Source organism: Artibeus jamaicensis, unplaced genomic scaffold, assembly GCF_021234435.1.
Source record: "Artibeus jamaicensis isolate MK-2021 breed Jamaican fruit bat unplaced genomic scaffold, CSHL_Jam_final contig_797, whole genome shotgun sequence".
Classification (NCBI taxonomy): Eukaryota; Metazoa; Chordata; class Mammalia; order Chiroptera; family Phyllostomidae; genus Artibeus; species Artibeus jamaicensis.
The window spans coordinates 598091-617077 of record NW_026521977.1 but is presented as its reverse complement, the minus strand read 5'-3'; the positions used below and the strand labels follow the sequence as shown (position 1 = coordinate 617077).

Genomic DNA, 18987 nt, shown 5'->3' with positions numbered 1-18987 from the left:
TGTAACACAAGGTCCCACTGGCGCCCAGACCAGACCTCGGGTCCTGGGGGCAAATATTGGCCCAGCCATCACCAATACAGTGATGATTCCACTGTTTGGAAGTTTTAATTTCGTGTCACTGGGGCTGCTTCTCTGTCCTGGAGACAGGATGATCCGGTTAGGCCCTAAGAGGAGCTGCTTTCGGGATCGCAGCCGGGGCAAGCAGGCTCCTGGTGGGGGTCGGTGGGTAGAAGGAGCTTTGTCCTCGCGCGGCCCCCGTCCGCCTCTTCCCGCGGCTGTTCCGCCGGCTTGGAAGTGGCTTTAGGTGCCGCAGTCCGGGCCCGGCGACCACCTGCGCCAGGTGTGCACGCAGGTCGGGGACCAGCGCTCTCGGCGGCGAGGGTGAGCCGCAGCTGGCGTCGCCGCACAGGGCGGGCTCCGAGCGAGCGGGAGGGAGTCCCGGGCTGCGGCCGGACGCGGCCGTTGCTATAGCAACGCGCCGGCAAACGGGCCGCTGGGCCTCCAGCTGCGGGTCGGCTGGCGGCCCAGCCGCGGAGGGAGCAGGTCTGGGCCCGCGCTCCCCTGCTGCCGTCTGCGGGGGCCGAGCCGTTGGGACCCTGATTTCCCCGGCCGGTGTTTGGGGTCGTCCCTGGCTGCCCTGGTTCGTCTCCACCTCTCACCTCCACCCCGTCTTGGGATCTGACCTTTTTTCAAAGTTTAAGGCGAACTTACTATAGGGTAAGTGTGATTGGGAAAAATTAACCCATCCTAAAAGGTTTCAAGTTGGTTTTTTCCTTCCTTTCTGTCTTTTAAAAATCTCCTAACGGGCCTGACACGTAGTAGGGCCTCATACAACGGTAGCCCTTTCTTACAGCACTTAATGGGGCCCCTTTTCACAGTGGATGCACATACCAGGATATAGCGAGGCCCTCACCGGCTCTCACTGGCCAGCGGACCGGTGATTTAAGCACTCTGCCTCAGTTTCCTCATCTGTAAATGCAGATAGTTTCTCACAGAACTCCGGGCTTCAAGGAGCCGGCAGGTGAAACTCCTTCGTGACCACTAAATGTAAAACACTTGAGAGTTAGGTGTAAGGGATAGGTGCGTGCTACAAGTGGGGTGATAGTCCTGGGCGCAGATCAGCCAGAGGACCTTTTTTGTTTGACCACCAAGCAGCCCCAGTGTCCAGCCAGAAAACTGGGCGGTCGTGCGTTGGAGAGGGCTGTGAGGATGGAAAGAAACAACACACTTTGAACCTAAGCTTTCCCTCTCTGTTTTATACATTCTTCCAGGCTTATTCTTCAAATTACAACCGGCATGCACGTATCTCACACGTTTAAATTTCTGGCCCGTTAAATTTCTCCTGCTCCTGTCTCTGAATCATCCATCTGGTTTGGAAGCCAGAAGTCTTGGACGCATCCTTGACATCCGCCATTCCATCTCCTTCCCTATCCAAGTCACCATCACAGTCTGTTCATTTTATCATCAAATCCATCTCAAATCCATCCACTTACAGTTATTTCTGTCCCTGCCACTATCACTCTGGACCAAGCCGCCAATGTCTCTTGCTGAGTCTCCTATAAGTAGCCTCCTCACTGGTCTCTAGATATTGACATGGTCTTAAGTATCCCCATCTCTTTGTGCTGCAGCCGGAGTAATCTTTTAAAAATTAAAAGTTAATTATAATTCCCCTGCCCCCTTGCCTTAAAATCCATTAAGACTTCTTGTTGTTTGTAGGTTAAAAATACAACTCCTTAATGTGGTCTCTAGAGTGGGTGACCATGTACTTTATTATCCAGTTCGAGGTATTTTTGAGAGTAAACGAGGTTGCCTGTGTTTACACTGGGACTGTCCATCAGGCAGATGGGGGCAAATGGTTGCTGTACCTGTAAGGAAGGCCCTGTGGCACCTTCCTGTTCTCCAGGCTCCTCGGGTTCCCTGCATTCGTTATATTTGCTCTTTTTCAGTCCTTTGTCACCATTTTTCTTCCTACTACAGGCCTTCGCATACGCCCTTCTCCCTGCCGGGTACGCTCTTCCCTCTTCTCTGTAGTCTAAAATAGCTCATCCTTCCCATCTCAGATCAAATGTTTCCTCAGGAAAACTGCCTCTGACCCCTCTGTCTAGAATGAACCCCCTTAGGGTCTAGGCTTTCCTGACACCGGTTATTTTTTCTTAGGAGCACTTGTCAGGAAGGCAGTTTTATTTCTCTGTGTGTGCCTGGCGCGTACATAGTGTGTAGTTAATGAGCGCTTGACTGTTTGAATCATAGGCATTTTGCCATATCATCAAACAGCCTCTGAAAATGTTGTATACTGGCCAAGAGCCAGACTCCAGAGCCAGACAGACAGGTACTTAGATTTGAATTTCAGCTCCACTGCATTTTTTTATCTGAAACCTGTGGGCCTAGCTGTGTTTTAATATTCAGAATTTTTCAGATTATAGAAAAGATAACAGTGTGTTACAGTATCACTTCTAGTGAGGTCTGAGGCAGCACCTGTAATAAAATAGTAATTTGTAAGATGACTTCACTCTACATGGAATAAGTGAAGACTGTACATAGTTTCACATCAGTTCAGGCCAGGTTTTGAATTTGCCGCAAGTTTATGAGAACACTTGGTTATCAGAGAGCTTGCTGAATTTTGGAATTCAGATGAGGGCATGTGAGTCCGTCCCACCATAGCCGGGAATCAACCGCTGTGCTCCTCTGGGCCTCAGATGCCTCAGCTGAGGAACAGAGATGGGACTGGCACCTACCTCGCTCGCAGGTTCCATTGGTGCTGTTGCGAGGAGTAAATGAATTAATACCTGTTCACTCCTTAAAGCGGTGAGTGGTCCTTAGTGCTGTAGGAGGGTCAGCTGTATCCTTTTTATTGGCTCTACCATAATCCACATTGTGGATGAGCCACAGTTTACTTATGGTTGGATATTTCTGTCTCAAGTACAAAAAAGTCGAGGTGAACATCTTCGTATTTAAATCTTTTGATTGGGTTTTTAATTACTGAAGATCATTTCTTAAAAATGAAGTTACAGGGTCAAAGGGAAGGCTCATTGCGAATGTTCTTGAAATGTGTTGCTGCCTTCAGAAAGATTGTCCTACCTCATCACCCTGCCACCCGGTTTCTGACGCCCGTGTTAGCACTGTTATTTAAAGACAATCTTCATGAATATCACAGGTAAAAATAGTACCTCCTTAATTCACGTCTTTCATTATTACTGTGGTTAAGCATTAACAAATCTTGCTGTTAGCTATTAGATATTTCTTTTCTGTGAATGACTCGCATAAACTCTATGATGGTTTTTATATTGGCGTCTCAGTTTTTTCTTACCAGTTGTTTAATTGTTTGATTTCTGCCTCTGCCAGCCCAGGCAGGAGCCAGTATGCTGGGCTTTGGCTGGAATTTATTGCCTGAGGTATCCCTGGAGCCTGGGGCGAGTTGTTACTTGCCTGCAGGCTACAGAACAATGTAGACAGTGTTTCAGAGGCTGGGTCTTGGGGGAAATCGGAGATGAAGACCAGGCTGACTGTCGGTGCATCTGAACCTTCATTGTAACTGGACGGGAGAAAAGAGGGCATCCAGGTAGGAGGCAAGAGTGATCCTGAACCTGGAAGAAAGAAGCTGGAACCTTTTTTTAGAGGAACCTTGCAGGGCTTTTTGTACAGACAAGGAGGGGGTCACTGGGGGCACTGACTTGGCCAGACACTGATTGGTGTGAACTCTCGATGGAACAGGAATGTTAACCTGTGCTTATCATGGAGCATTTCCCCACAGTTGCCTTTTCCTTTAATTTTTAATAGCTTTGAATTTATTGACTTTAAAATAATTTTATGTTATCTACCAATTAATTCTTTTCTTTTTGATTTATTGAAAGATGAATCTTTTTGATTTTTTTATGTATAGAAATTTCTTTTCATACAGAGATCAACTATGTTTTCTTAAAAAATGTTATTTTGTGATGTCAGCAAATTAAGGAAGCATTAATGAGAGTAAGAATTTAGTGTGATTTCCAATAAAAAAGCCCCTAAAAGATAATGCTGCAAAGGGTAATACTGTTATTTTGTCATCATCACAGTGGAATGCTCATCTGCAGTGACAGTTTGCTGGTAGAGAATCCATTTAGGATTCAGCAGAGGCAGTGTGTCCAAGGCTTGGGTTGTTGCACACTGTGCGTGCACAAGGTGTGTTTGCCATCGGCACACCTGACGCTGAGGTTCTCGTGTCTGCTCTAGGGAGCTCAGCCTCCAGCCAGCTGAGATATTAGGAAGAAAGCAAATACCCTTGAATGTTTTTCATGGAAATCAAATTAGTTTTTTCCCTTAAATTTTTTTATGTTGCTGGCAATAAGATTCAGTTATTTTTGTATTGTTATGAAAGTAAGCACCAGTATCCAGTATGGTAATACAGTTCAGTTATTTTCATATTTGTTGTTATGAAAGTAAGCCCCCATGTCCAGTGGGGATTTTCAAACCAACTGCTTTCTGTCATATCTGTTTGACTGCACACATGTTATAATGTGCATCCTGAGCTCCTTCTTGTAGTTGCACCTCACTTTTAAGTTGTGATATGTTACACAATTCACCTTTGAAGTGTGCAGTTAACTTTTTAATATATCACAAGGTTTTGTGACAGCACTATCTAGTTCCAGAATGTTTCATCCCCCCAAAAGCAACCCCACATCCATTAACAGTGGCTCCCCGTCCTCTCCTTGCCCAGGCCCTGGCAAGCCCTACTCTACCTTCTGTATGGAATTGCCTGTTTTGGACATTTCATGTAAGTGGAACCATGTAACTTGCAGCTTTTTGCATTTGGCTTTTTTCACTTAGCATGTTTTCAAGAATCATTTCTGTTTGCATTTGTATCAGTACTTAATTCCTTTTTATGACCAAATAAAATTTTGTTGTATGACTGTACCACATTTTGTTTATCTGTTCGTCAGGAGATGGCCATTGTTTTTTTTTTTTTTTTGGCTGTTAATGAATAACACTGCTATGAATATGTGCATACAGGCTTTTGTGTGAACATGTTTTCACTTCTCTTGAGTATATACCTAGACACAGAATTGCTGGTCGTATAGTAACTTTATGTTAACTTTTTGGAGGCTGCTGAACTATTCTCCAGAGTGGCTGCACCATTTTCCATTCCCCCCAGCACGTACGATGCTTCTCATTTCTCCATGCGACAACACCTGTTTCTTGTCCTTTTGAGCGTGGCCGTCCTTATGGATGCGAGGTGGTGTCTCGTACTTTTTCTTCGCATCTCCCTGATGACTAGTGATGTGGAACATCTTGTTTATTGGCCATTCCTCTATCTTCTTTGAGAAATGTCTATTTAAATCATTTTTTTTAATTCGGATTTTTTTTTTATTGTTGAGTTGTAAGTGTCCTTTATACATTCTGGATGCTAGGCCCTTATCAGATATGTGGTTTGCAGATATTTTCTCCCATTCTGTAGATTCTCTTTTTACTTTTTTGGTAGTGTCCTTTGAGGGACAAAAGTGTTTAATGTTATGAAGTCCAGTATATCTGTTTTTCCTTTGGTTGCTTGGCTTTAGAGGCCACGTCTAAAAAACTCTCGTGCGATTCAGGTCATGAAGATTTACCCGCATGTTTTCTTCTGAGAGTTTTATAGTTCTAGCGCTTATGTTCAGGTCCTGGATCCATTTTGAGTTAATTTTTGTGCATGTGTGAGGCAGGTGTCCACCTTTCCACGTGGCTGTCCGGGTGTCCCAGCGGCAGTTACCGTACACCTCACTTTGTTTGTCTGAGTCAATTTGTGAGTCATGTTTTGGGGGAACAAACTTCGGCTGATTCCTTGTCCCCTCGGTCAGATGGTACCATCCTACGCAGAGGACACTCCCAACAAAGGAATATCTGTATCCCTGTCTAAAACTTTAGCTCCAATTTTTTTGTCATTCAAATTTTCTTTTTAAAACAATTTTTTGAAGTTTTATTTTTCATTTGCTGTTTACATTCAGTATTATTTTGTATTAGTTTCTGGTGTACAGCATAGTGGTTAGATAATTATATACTTGGGAAAACATTCCCCCTGAAATTTCCAGTACCCACCTGGCACTGGATGTAGTTGCTACAATATTATTATTATTTTTTAAAATTTTTAATTAAAATTTTTTTTATTTTATTGATTATGCCATTATAGTTGTTCTATTCCCCCCTTCATTCCCCTCCACCCTGCACCCCCCTTCCTCACCATTCCCCCCTTTAGTTTATGACCATGTCTCAAGTTCTTTGAATTCTATATTTCCCCTACTATTCTTACCCTCCCCCCTGTCTATTTTCTACCTACCATCTATGCTACTTATTCTCTGTGCCTTCTCCCCCCTTCTCCTTCTCCCACTCCCCTGTTGCTAAACCTCCATGTGATCATTTCTATGGTTCCACTCCTGATCTAGCTGTCCTCTTAGTTTGCTTTTGTTTTAGGTGTGGTTCTTAATAACTGTGAGTTTGCTATCCTTTCACTGTTCATCTTTTTTATCTTCTTTTTCTTAGATAAGTCCCTAACATTTCATATAATAAGGGCTTGGTGATGATGAACTCCTTGAACTTGATCTTATCTGAGAAGCACTTTATCTGCCCTTCCATTCTAAATGAAAGCTTTGCTGGATAGAGCAATCTTGGTTGTAGGTCTTTGGATTGCATGACTTGGAATACCTCTTTCCAGCCCCTTTTTGCCTGTAAGGTCTCTTTTGAGAAATCCGCTGACAGTCTGATGGAAACTCCTTTGTAGGTGACTGCCCCTTTATCTCTTGCTGCTTCTAGGATTCTCTCCTTCATTTTAATCTTGGCTAATGTAATGATGATGTGCCTTGGTGTGTTCCTTCTTGGGTCCAACTTCTTTGGGACTCCCTGAGCTTCCTGGATTTCCTGGAAGTCTATTTCCTTCACCAGAATGGGGAAGTTCTCCTTTATTATTTGTTCATATAAGTTTTCCACTTGTGGCTGTTCTTTTTCCCCTTCTGGTACCCCTATAATTCGGATGTTGGAGCATTTAAAGATGTCCTGGAGGTTCCTAAGCCTCTCCTCCTTTTTTTGAATTCTTGTTTCTTCATATTTTTCTGTTTGGTCATTTTTTTCTTTTTTCTGGTCCGCTCCCTTGATTTGAGTTCCAGTTTCCTGTCCATCACTATTGGTTTCCTGTGCATTTGCCTTCATTTCAATTAGTTTAGTCTTCATATGTTTCTCTAATTTGTGACTAAAATCAACCAGTTCTGTGAGCATCCTGATCACCAGTGTTTTCAACTGTGCATCTGAAAATTTTGCTATTTCTTCACTGCTTAGAGTTATGGGCTCTGGGGCTTTGAGTTCTTCTTGAGCCATTTTTGGTCTGTTCGCGCCTGTTGTGTATGAGGAGTGGAGCCTTAGATGTTCACCAGGGTGGGGCTGCCCAGGTCGCTGGTTTGTGATGCTGTATGTGGGGGCGGGGTCAAAGAGGGGCTGTGGCGCTCCTCTCTGCTGCTTCCCATGGCTGGGGCCTGTGTGGTCTGTCTCAATGCTCGCTTTTTTGCTGGTTTATCTGTGCGCAAATGTGTGACCTCGGTCAGCCTGCCGCCTTGCGCCCTCACTGGGTCTGCGCATTGCAACCCCATGCCTGGGATCCACCAACCGCCACCCGTGCGCCTGGGTCGGTCTGACCGAGTTTTCCTGTGTAACCCTGCTCCGCCAGTTGCTGGCTCTGCCCCTCTTACCAGTCTGGCTGAAGTATTCGTTGTTGTCGGACTTCGTATAGTTCAATTTTCTGTGTTTTGGTTGTGTTCTTTGTTGCTAAAACTTTGTTCTTTTTAAACTTGGTTGTGCGAGAAGGCACAGTGTTTCCACCTACGCCTCCATCTTGGCGGAAGTCCCCCATGTAGTTGCTACATTATTATTGACTCTAGTCCCTGTGATGTACTTCCCATCCCTTAGACTGTTCTGTGACAATCAATTTTTAGGTCTTTATCCCTTCATCTTTTTCACCAGTCACCTAAATCCTCCTCCCCTCTGGCAACCATCATTCTATTCTCTGTATGTAGGAGTCTGTTTCTATTTTGTTTGTTCATTTAGTTTGCTCTTTAGATTCCACATATAAGTGAGATCATATGGTATTTGTGTTTCCCTTAGTGGCTTATTTCACTTAGCATAATACCCTCCGGGTCCATCCATGCTCTCACAAATGGGAAGATTTCATTCTTTTTTTTTTTTTATGGCTGAGTCTTACTCCTTTGTATGTGTGTATCACAGCTCTTTCACACACTCTTCTTAGCCCCAGACTTCTGTGGAGGCTTGTAACTTGGTGAATTGCCTTTTAGGGGATATAAGCTGCAGGGCTGCTTCCTCCTTTAACCTAAGGCCTCCAAGTGGACCCATGTGGCTGCCTCTTTGCCATTTTTTCTCAGAATAGTAACCTGATTTTCACTTGACCTTCTAGTGGATGGGAAGACTGAAGGAGGAGTTGCTTCATCCTTAGCTGAAGAGTCCCTAAAATTTTCCTTCGAGCCTCCTGGGAGGAATGGGAAGAGTCAGGTGCACCTGGAAGGAAAGGGAGTGAGCCTCAGGGGAAGGCGGAGCCTCGCAGCTCTGCACCTCGCTGACGGCTCTCCCCGCTGGAATCACCACTCGACTGAGCCTTGGCTGGTGTCGGAACGTTGTTCCTTGAAATGAAAAGACAGGGAAGGGGGCCTTGTGTCCTCCCAGAGGTTCCAGTGTCCAGTGAGGAAAAAGCTTAGGTGTGGGGCCAGTCTCACCACAGTTTGGATTTTGGCTCTGAGTTTCTATCTTTGGTTTCTTTATTTACAAAATGGGGCTTATCGTCCCAATTTTCCTGGATGATTATGGAAAACAAGTGAAATATTCTATGTAAAGTATCTAGCAAATTTGTAGCCCTTCAGTAAATGCTAGTTTCCCAGATTTTCTGGGGAGTTTGTATAAATTTGTATAAATCTTACAGTTTTTTTTAAAAAACTCCATACAGTCTTAGAGCTGGAAGGGACCTTCATGACCACAGCACTTTGCTGAGTCTGTCAGAGCTCTTTCATGTTTCTTTACTTGATTTATTTAGTTTTTATTGATCACTTACTGTATTTCAGACTGTTCTTTGTATGCCCATCGTAAGTCCATGGGGCAGAGATGGACAGACCTACGTGACCCGGGCTTGGCACACTGTTACCACTTCCCTCCTCCGCACTTCCCTCTGTGGTTCATTCACTCACTAAATTATGAGCCAGACTAGGCCAGGTTCTTGAAATACAAAGATACGAGTTTTTGAACGCCCAGGGTCTCTTGGAGGGAAGCAAAACCAAAACATTGTAGCAGCCTGTGGGCGGTTGTGGACTGGCGCTGTGGGAGCTGGGGAGCGCGCACTCCCAAGGCTGTCTCGGGGAGTTGGGGGAGTTGGGGGAGTTGGGGGCCGGTGAGCAGAAGGGCGGGCTCTCAGGCAGAATGAATAGCAGGCCCAAAGGAAAGAGGGTAGGCGTTTAAAAAAGCTGATATCCAGGCTTATAATCGGAGACGACGACTGGACAGGACAGAGCAGTGTTTGGCTTACAAAGAGCCTGTTGTGCTGGGCTGAGAGTTGTGATCGGTTTTGACGGAGAAGATGGAAGCACACTTTGTAGTTCAGAATTAACTGTCTGCTTTGGCTTTATTCTCCTTATTCTAAGCCTAGCTTTAAAAAATCCTTCTCTTTGTCTTTAGCATTTCCTCCATACATCTGCTGCTTTGGGCTTTTCCCTTCCTGATTCTCTTCATCCAGCACCTGCCATGTCGGTGTCATCCTGGGTTACTTGCCTGTCTCCTTGGAGGTGATCGCTTATGGGGAGCAAGCCCCCTGTGTGGCTTTACACTTTCTCTGGAAGGGTCTGTCTCCTGTTTGCTCCAGGCTTTACTAGGTAATGGGAAAGACCAGCTCTCACATTGGCTGAGACCAAGTGGAGAGAGAGCTAGCTCTTGGAGAAGAGAGAGCTCATGGGGAAGGCCCCTGAACTGGAGGTGCTGCCCTCGGGCGCTTCTGATGTCGGCCTAGTGCGCACCTCTCTTCAGATCTCCAGGGTCGCTCCCTGGTGGCCCCGCCCCAGGGCTGTGACTCAGGTCTTCCTTGAGACCTGAGTCTAGGCTGGTTAGTGGCATCCTGTGGCAGACCCTGTCCCTGTTTGGGTGCCAGATGTGGTGGACTCTGTCCAGCAGAGTCCGCCTGTTGTGGCTGACAGCGAGAATAAATGCACAGGCGACAACAGTCCTGTGGAGAAAAAAGGAACAGCATGGCTACTGTCTCAAGGGGAGAGTGTCTATGGATGCCTTGGCCACTCCCTCAAGAGGGGAGCACCCCCGACCCTTGCCTAGACAGGCTTTTATTGTTTTCCCTGAGGTCTTACATCATAGGAAGATTTATTATCTATCACAGAGAATATTATTGTCTACGTTTTAGGTACAATCAAGAAAATGGAAATAACATGCAGAGGGGAATGGCAATGAGCTGATTAGCTCTGTCCTTGGGAGAGCTCATACAGGCTTTGGAAGTTACCTTGAAGACAGACAATACACATTTGTTGCTTTAGACCAGGGTGATGGAGTTTTGGCAAGAGCAGGTCATAACAGTCTGTATGCATTTTCTAGGCCTGATTCCTCTGTGCATGCGGCCACACGTTTCCTAGTCTGAGCTGTCCCTTCAGACGTGAACGAATGTGCCTGAACTTCTGGAGGTGGTTTGTGTAGGTGTTAGTTCTGAGACTCTCCCCACATTCTAAGTCACTGAGGAACTGGGCTTGAGAGAAGATTGGGTAGAGGTGGGAAGGGAGAAGGAGGGAGCCTGTGTAGCTGGTTTCTTGGAGGCTTGTTCAAGTGTAGCAGATAAGGCGCCAGATTTCGGTCCGGGATTCTACCCTACCTCTTACTAGCTTCTTTTTTTTTCTTCTAAATTCCTTTAAGCCTAAAATAATTTTATGATTTAATAAATGTAGTAGGCAGTTACTGCTGATTAGATCTGGTTTCTTGAGGCACATTGAGTTTTAGCTTTTTGAGCTCAGCCACTAGTGAATTGCAATTGTAATAGCTGTATTTATTATACTCAGAATTGAGTGAGTTATTAATAAGCCATTTCATAGCCCTGTATTATCTCTTTTTCAGGCTAATTTTTTCCAATAGGATTTTCCTTAATCGTATCAAATGTTTCATTCCTAGAATGCTTAACATGTCTGATTGGTATAATCTCCAGGGAAACTAAACAGTGTTAATTACATCTAGTATTTTGATTTCATTTGATTCTTTAGATAAGATCAAAAGGAATTTTTAAATAAAAGGTTATGACTATTCCATATACTTGTATAACTATGCTTATTGCAAATTTAGAAAGTTTTGGTCATATTACATTTGTATGACCAGTGTCTCAGATAATTTAGGTATGGACAAATGGCTTGTGATACTATCTAGTTTTCGTACCTGCCCTATATTTTTCTCATCACTGTCTTTGCATTGATTGATATTTTCTGTTCATTTAGTTTGTTTCATAGTAAGTCCCTAGGAAGTAGAAGTTTCTTTGGTTTGACTCTTCCCCAAATGTCTGTTTCCTAGTGAATAAGTGTTTATAATAATTTGGAGAGTATGAATTTTAGTTCTGGGTGGCATTTAAAAAAATATTATACTTACTTATTTTTAGAGAGGGGAAGGGAGGGAGAAAGACAGGGAGAGAAACATCAATGTGTGGTTGCCTCTCATGTGTTCCCTACTGGGGACCTGGCCCACAACCCAGGCAGGTGCCCTGATTGGGAATTGAACCAGCAGCCCTTTGATTTGCAGGCTGGCACTCAGTCCACTGAGCCACACCAGCCAGGGCTGGGTGCCATTTTTCAAATAGAGATTTGGGCAAATTGAATTTCAGCCAGAGGAGAGTGAAGGGCTTGCGATGGTGAAGGGTCTTTAAATGGTACAGACAACAGCTGAGGGTAGTGGCGACGTGGAAGAGATGGCTGCCTGTGGGGAACAGGACCGAGGGACACACGCGCATTTCCTGGTAACGAGAGGACTGAGGCCTGTTAAAGAGGGACGAGGCGTATCCCTAGGAAGGATAGACTAGGCAAATCCGGTGGGAAGGTTACAGGAAAATAAGTTTGACTCAGTATGAGGAGAAACAGTCCGTCACTGGTGTCCAGCGGAATGACTGGGGAGCTAAACGGTGGGCCCCTGTCCCCGGAACACCTGCCGCAGTGTCCGTGCCAGCCGGCGCCAGACCGTCGGCGAAGGGGCTGCTGTGCCGCACCAGGCGTGCACCCTTCGGCACTCTTCCCAGGGTCTGGGCTCTGTGGTTCCCGCCCACTCCTGACACTGTGGTGTGGTTACTTCTCCATCCTAGGTTTTGCTTTAGTGATTAATATGATCGATTTTTATATTATTGAACATACCTCAGCACAGGAAGTGGTGAGGTGGGTAAAAACTTCCCGATATTACATTTTTCTGGTAGATAGTTCACAAAGTGGGTATATGCCACTTGCACACATGTGTACGAGGTGTGTCCACAGGTATCTGGCCATGTAATATGAAAAGTAGAGACAGTTATTGAAGAAGATGCAAGATACAAGAAGCATTGTACACAGGACAATGACTGACACCTCAGTCCCCTTCAAAGTAGGCACCTTCAGACCCCACACAGTTCTCCCAGTTGCCATCAGCCGCCCTGTTACATTTTCCTGAATCTCATCGAAGGTCAGAAATCTCTTCCCTTTCAAAGGTGATTTTAGTTTTGGGAAAAGCCAGAAGTTGCAGGGCACCCAATCTGGGCTGTAGGGGAGCTGAGTCACCTGGGCGATTTGATGTTTCACTAAAAAACTGCAAGAGATGTGATGTGTGAGTGGGTGTGTTGTCGTAATGAAGCTGCCAGTCACCAGTTGCCCATAGCTGCGCCCTTCCGAATCCAAATAGTTTCCGTGGAGAAATTGTTCAGGCTTAAGGCAAAAATTTGATGCAGATTCATTGCTTTACTCACTCAGTCATTTTGAATGTGACAGCCACACAGCACACATTCTCACTCAAGGTGTACCCCACCCCCACTGACGAGTACAGTGAAGTTGTCGTCATTCACGCACACTCATTCCAGTGCACTCTCCTTGGCCGCCGGGTTACATTGAAGTCATGCAAACAGTTCTCATCATAGTAACATTGGCTGGAATTTTTCCGGACAGACCTTGTACCTGTACACATACAGCTGTTTTATAGCATTGAGATTTATTATATTTTCATAGTTTTGTCCTTTGTTCCTACTGTTACAATATATATGCTTTAGAGACCCATGAGTCTCATAAGAAAACGTTTATTATTTTGACATTTATTTATCAAATTGATTTTTAAAAATACAGCTCTGTTAAGTCTTCACTATGGAGCCAGCAAAGAGCCTTTGTGGGAACAGGAACTAAAAACTGGTGGTTTTATTGTGAGCTTATTTGAGAAAGATCTATAAATAAAATAGCATGGACATTCAATTAGAGTTTTATATATTTAAGAATAGGAAGTGGGAGCACTCTAGTCATTTTGGAAAATTGTGTTTTCAGACTCGTTTACTAATTGGATTGTCGAGTGCAGTATTAGTGGTTTCAAATGGCATCACAATTCATTGCAGTTCTGACCTGGGGTAATAGATATTGAGGTAAAATGAAATCCATCTTCCTTAAGAACTACTGGTTTTATGAAATAATTAAATCTGATCTTAAAATAAAGCATTAAGTGAAAACCATTAAGAGTTCAAAAAATACTTATAGGTCCCATGAAAGAAGATTTAGTGCATTTAGCTTTCAAACAGTTTGCTCACTCTGGATGGAATGCCTTTAAAGCGATGTAAGTTATCATGCCAACAAATGAATGAAGTAGGGGAAGTTCTGTGTCTTCTTTTTGGAGTGGGCTCACCCTCCAGGGACAGACGGGTCTCTTCCGGAAGGCCTCCTTCCGAAGTGCTGGGGCGTCAGAGAAGGCTCTTGTGGGATGCGCCTGGGCTCAGTGTGGGCGCTGTTCAGGCTTTCAGTCGGTAGTTTGAGAAAAATAAGTCACGTCGGAGAATTTCCCTGGTTAGAAAGGTGCAAGTTTTAGAGTTCTTTAAATCTTTCCATTTAAAGAGCTGAAAGCATATGTGGTTAGGCCAGATCACCCCTCTCTCCCATGAGCTCTAGCATCTAACACAGGCCATTGGTGTTAGAGGATTTGGGGAGTTTCCTCGAGTTCGTTAGGGACAAGGGAGATCCTTGGCCGTCTTGGAGGATGGACAGATTCTCCGACTCTGCTAAAAACGAGTCTCCCATAGAGTCATCTTTTCTTCTGACTCCAGCCTGGATACTGTGCAATATAAATAGTGATATTTAATGTTGGGATATATGTATGATTTTTCAAATATTTGCATATCTGATAAAAATACTAAACAAGTGAATTTATCACTTTATGTCTGAACATTTTACAGTCATGCTGCTTAGTGAAAATATGACCATGAATTCCTGTTGAGAAACTCAATCGATGTTTTTCTTCCTCTCCTTGATGGTAAAACATCCTTGTATATCTTTCTCAAAATGTCATTAGTAATATTGGCTATAGACATCCATTTTGGAAGTATTTGGAATCATTGAGACTTCTTAGATACTCAGCTGGAGCATGGATCAGCTTTTTTTTCTCTTCCCAATTCTGCCCCTCCCCCCATATATTTAATTGTCTCTGGGCTTCTACATAGAATTGATGAAGAACTCTGCATGGACCTACTGACTTTACAGGCTTGTTTGCAGAGTAACAGTGGAATGAGACTGAGTAGTCATTGTTTCTGTGGTTAATTCATATTGTTGAAAGTTTCCTACAGTATCTGAATGTTAACTTTCAGCCATTTCACTTTTTTTAGGCTTTTTAAAAAAACATCTGTAGGGCTTCTCTACTTCCTCACCTGCTACCTTTTGGATTATTTGTATAAAGAAATTGCTCTTTTTCCTTTCTCTCCCCTTGTCTTCCTCCTTTTTCTCCTTTTCACAAACAACCGACTACCCACTACTGGGTGTGCTGGGAGAGCCCCGAAGATTCAGTGATGAGTTGATGACACCACCTGTGTCTCTGTGCAAGCCCGGGGGGAGGGAGGCGCATACACAGGCTGCCGGAGGGGGTAAAAGGCGCCCCAGAGCCGCGTGCTACAGTGCGGCAACATGGGGGGGAGGAGGGACTTCCTGTGTGTGGCGGGGGTGGGGGGATAAGAGAACTGGAAATTGAGGTAGAGGTAGGATTTAGTATTTATTCAGTTTTTTGCTCTTGTCAATGTTATTTCATCTGCATGAACTTTAGGCATTGATTTTTCAGTTCAGTGTGGTGGGATTTATAGTTGGCCAGGAGGTTTGAAGCATGTATTTTATATCTTTAGAAAAAGATCCCCTATGATAGATTTTTTTTTTAGTTTCTAGAGGCTCAGCAGGAGATATATTATTGCTCTTGATTTCTTGCCTCTGTATTACCGGAAGCTATTTCTGCCTGTTCTACAGAGAAGCCTATTTTGTCATTTTTCAAGGAGTCTGACCTGGTCACTGAGCAGTCTTAATGAATAGAGTCTGTTGTACGGAGTGTATTCCTAAGGCTTTCAACTTCCGTATTTATTAGTTTTAAATTACTGGTTTACTTGAGTTTTAAAGAATTCCTACATTTAATGGTGTTTGTAAAATATTCATAAATCTTGGGGAGCCCTATTTGTGATATTAAGTTGTATCAATTCGACAGATATTTCAAAAGGCACCTGCCATGTGGCGGGCATTTGGGTGGGCACCGGTGTGAAAGGAAGATGTGGTCCCCCCTCAGAGAGCGCACGGTTGAGAGGGGGATGCAGTGGGCCACCAGGCCGTTGAGAAAGGGGCCGTGACGGGGGCAGTGCATGGTACTTCTGGACTTGTAGGAAGGGCGCCTGTTCCAGACTCGGGGGCCAGGAGATGTGTTTTTGGATGAAGTGACACTTAAATTAAGACTGAAGGGTAGGCAGAGATTCTTCAGGTAAAAGGTGGAGTGATTGGGCACGGTGTTTGAAGTAGAGGAAATGACATAAGCAGAAGTCTGAGTCTGTGAGACATGGGAACTGACAGCGTCGGGAGAACCAGCCAAAATGATGATGGGCCTGGAGAGCCCGTTGGGGCTGAGCCCAGAGACCACACTGTGCATGTTGTGCGGGCTGTGCAGGCCACGTGGAGTCCAGATTTGGACTCACGGCAACGGGGAGAGTTTGAAGGGCTTTAACAGGGGAACAGCAGGAGTAGACATTCTTTTTAGAAAAATCATTTTGGCTGCAGTTTGGAGAATAAATTGGAGAGGGCTGGAGATAAAGAGATCAGCTACTCGGAGGCTGGTGTAGTAACCCCGGTAAGAAATATTGCAGCTGAGTGTAGGAGATGGCCATCGGCTTAACCGGACCAAAACTTCAGTGTGATGGAGGCTCAGATTAATTGGACGTTGGGCTGTGTTTTGATTTTCTGTCTTGATGAAAAAATTCTGGATTTTACACTGTTGTAGAACTAATGTCTTATGATATTAAAACATGATGTTTATGTTATAAATAGCAGTGAATACTATAAAGTGTACCAGACCTTATTCTAAGCACTTATATTTATTTATACTTTACAACAGTCTTATCAGGTAGCTGCTAATATTATCTCAATTGGACAGATGAGAAGACTTGAGACATAGGTTGAGTAATACACCCAAGGTCAGAATCAGAAAGCTGGGATTTGAGCATGCAAATTTGGAACCAGGGTCAGTGCTCTTAATCATTGCTCCCCAGCCCTGGAAGTTTGGGGGAGTAGGCACAAGCCCCCCTCTCCAACTCTCTCCCGTATCCATTCTGAAGAGAAGCAGATTGATGCTAAAGATTTTTTGAGATAGAAGGAGCATTTGTGGATCTAAGGAGAGGAAGAGTAGAATGACTTTTAGATTTGTGGTTTGGCCACTTGGGTGATCCCGGAACCATTCGCTGTAATAGGGAGCCCAGGCGGCTGAAGAGGGAGAGCAAGCTCAGACAAGCGTTGAGGGTGGAGGAGCAAGGTGAGCACGTTGAATTGGAGGGGCTTGTAGGTCATCCTGGCAGATCTACTCTGTGGACAGTTTGTTGTGTGTGTTTAAGTTGTTTACTGCCATAGTAACTAGAATCCAGAAAGCTTCTGTGAACTAGGTCTTGATTTACATAGGTCAGAGCCTTCTAGGTGAGGGAAGAGCAGTATTCCTGATGACTTCCTGGTGAAAATGTGGGCGAAATGAGCAGTGAAATGGGAACATTTGAATTATAGGCATTTTTGGTAAATATTTAAAATTTTCTTTTTAGAGGGGAAGGGAGGGAGAAAGGGTGGGAGAGAAACATCGATGTGCGAGACATCGATTGGTTGCCTCTTCACACTGCCAGCTGGGGTCCTGGCTGCGGCCCAGGCCTGTGCCCTGACTGGAAGTGAACCTGCAGCCTGTCAGTTTGCGGGACAACACCCAACCCACTGAGCCCCGCCAGTCAGGGCTGGGCATTTTTGTTTTTAAAGAAAGTTTCACTTTGGCAACTCCTCCTCTTTGGCTTTTATTTTATTTATTTTACTATTTTAAAATCATTTAAATCTATATTTAGTAGTTTGCCCTGGAGTTACTAATATTTATCTGTAAAAGAAGAATAAAAATATCCGCTCCGTTTGCCTCATTGTTGTTGAGAACTTAGAATGTCCTTTAGGAGACTTTCTGTTACTGAGATTTTTATTCCAGGAATTAAACTAAAATGTTTGAAAATACTTTATAAATGGTAAAGTAGGGACGTGAGTAGGAATTGGTAGCACCTGGTATTTAGTAGATTATGTGGCTGTGTCTCTGTATAGTGGCCACTGGGCAGTGGCCGCCGATTGCCTTGCGAAGGAAACTTATTTTATTTATTTATGTGTTAGTTTTGCCTTGCTTAGAAAATTTAAATGTTTAGCTAGTTCTTTAGGTAAATCTCTAAAATTTAGCTAAATTTTGGTGGTCTGAGCCAATCTTGAATGCTTATAAAATGGCTACAAATGGTTGGATGTCACATCTTTTTTGAAAGAGGAACTAACAAAATTTGCTCACTAAGAATAAGAAAGAGAAAAAGACATGGGTGATGACTGTGATTTCCAAGCCCACACTACCATTTAAAAGAGAACATTAAGTAACAATAAGTTCCAGGCGCTCTGCCAGGTGCTTGATTCCGTTGAATTGTCACAGTAACCAGGATTGGCCCCATTTTACAGAGGAAGCCGGGCTCGGAGAACCTGCCTGAGGTTGCACACTGGAAAGCGGCGGAGTTGGGACCTCACCCCGGGTCTTATCTGCAGAGCCTCTGCACGCAACTGCTGTATTTATTCTTCTAGTTTCAAGTTTAATTACTTTTGACTAAATAGTAGTTGTACTTGATACATGATTTAAAAGCAGGAGGGATATACAGTGAAAAAGGTCTTCCTTTTGTTCCTCTTTGTCTTCTTGACACTCAGTTCCTGACAATGAGCATCGTTTCCGAGATGTTCGGTTTGTATGTGCATGTGTGTGTAAACTAAATGTATAGAATATACATATACAACCTGCATACAAATAAAATCTAACATCTGTTTTACATAAGTGGTGGTATACTATGGGTCTGCACCGTGATTTTTTTTTTTGCCTTACAATATTTAGGAGATTGTTCCACTTAAACAAAGCATCTTCGTTTTTAAATTGCTGCATCCCACAGTGTGAGTATGCAACTAATCCCATAATGCGGGGCATTCGAATGTTTTCCAATATTTTACTATTACAAACAATGCTGTAATAAATAACTTTGAATTTAAGTTATTCATGCCTGTGTGAGTCCACCGTATATGCCAAACAAGATTGTAGGGGGTTGTTCTGAGTGTGGTGGAACTTGCTACAGGAAGAGCTGTATTTCATTACTAATATGGAAGTTTTTTTTTTATTCCAAGTACAGTTGCGCAATAAATCAACAAATATGTGAGTGCTTTTCTATCAGCAGGACTCCACATTAAGCACTGTAGTCATACACATGTAAGG

At 43.9% G+C, this 18987-nt stretch overlaps 1 protein-coding gene across 3 annotated transcripts in view; it reads left to right on the top strand.

Moving 5' to 3' along the window:
* The first annotated feature begins 321 nt into the window (after positions 1 to 321).
* Positions 322 to 18987, top strand: part of STK33 (serine/threonine kinase 33) — a 142089-nt gene continuing 123423 nt past the window's right edge. For 2 of the 3 annotated variants that reach the window (XM_053672956.1, XM_053672955.1), the window contains exon 1: positions 327 to 717. The gene's annotated coding sequence lies outside the window, so the exon portion shown is untranslated. Of the gene's footprint in view, positions 718 to 18987 lie in introns of all 3 variants that reach the window. The other variant, XM_053672957.1, reaches the window with a different exon arrangement.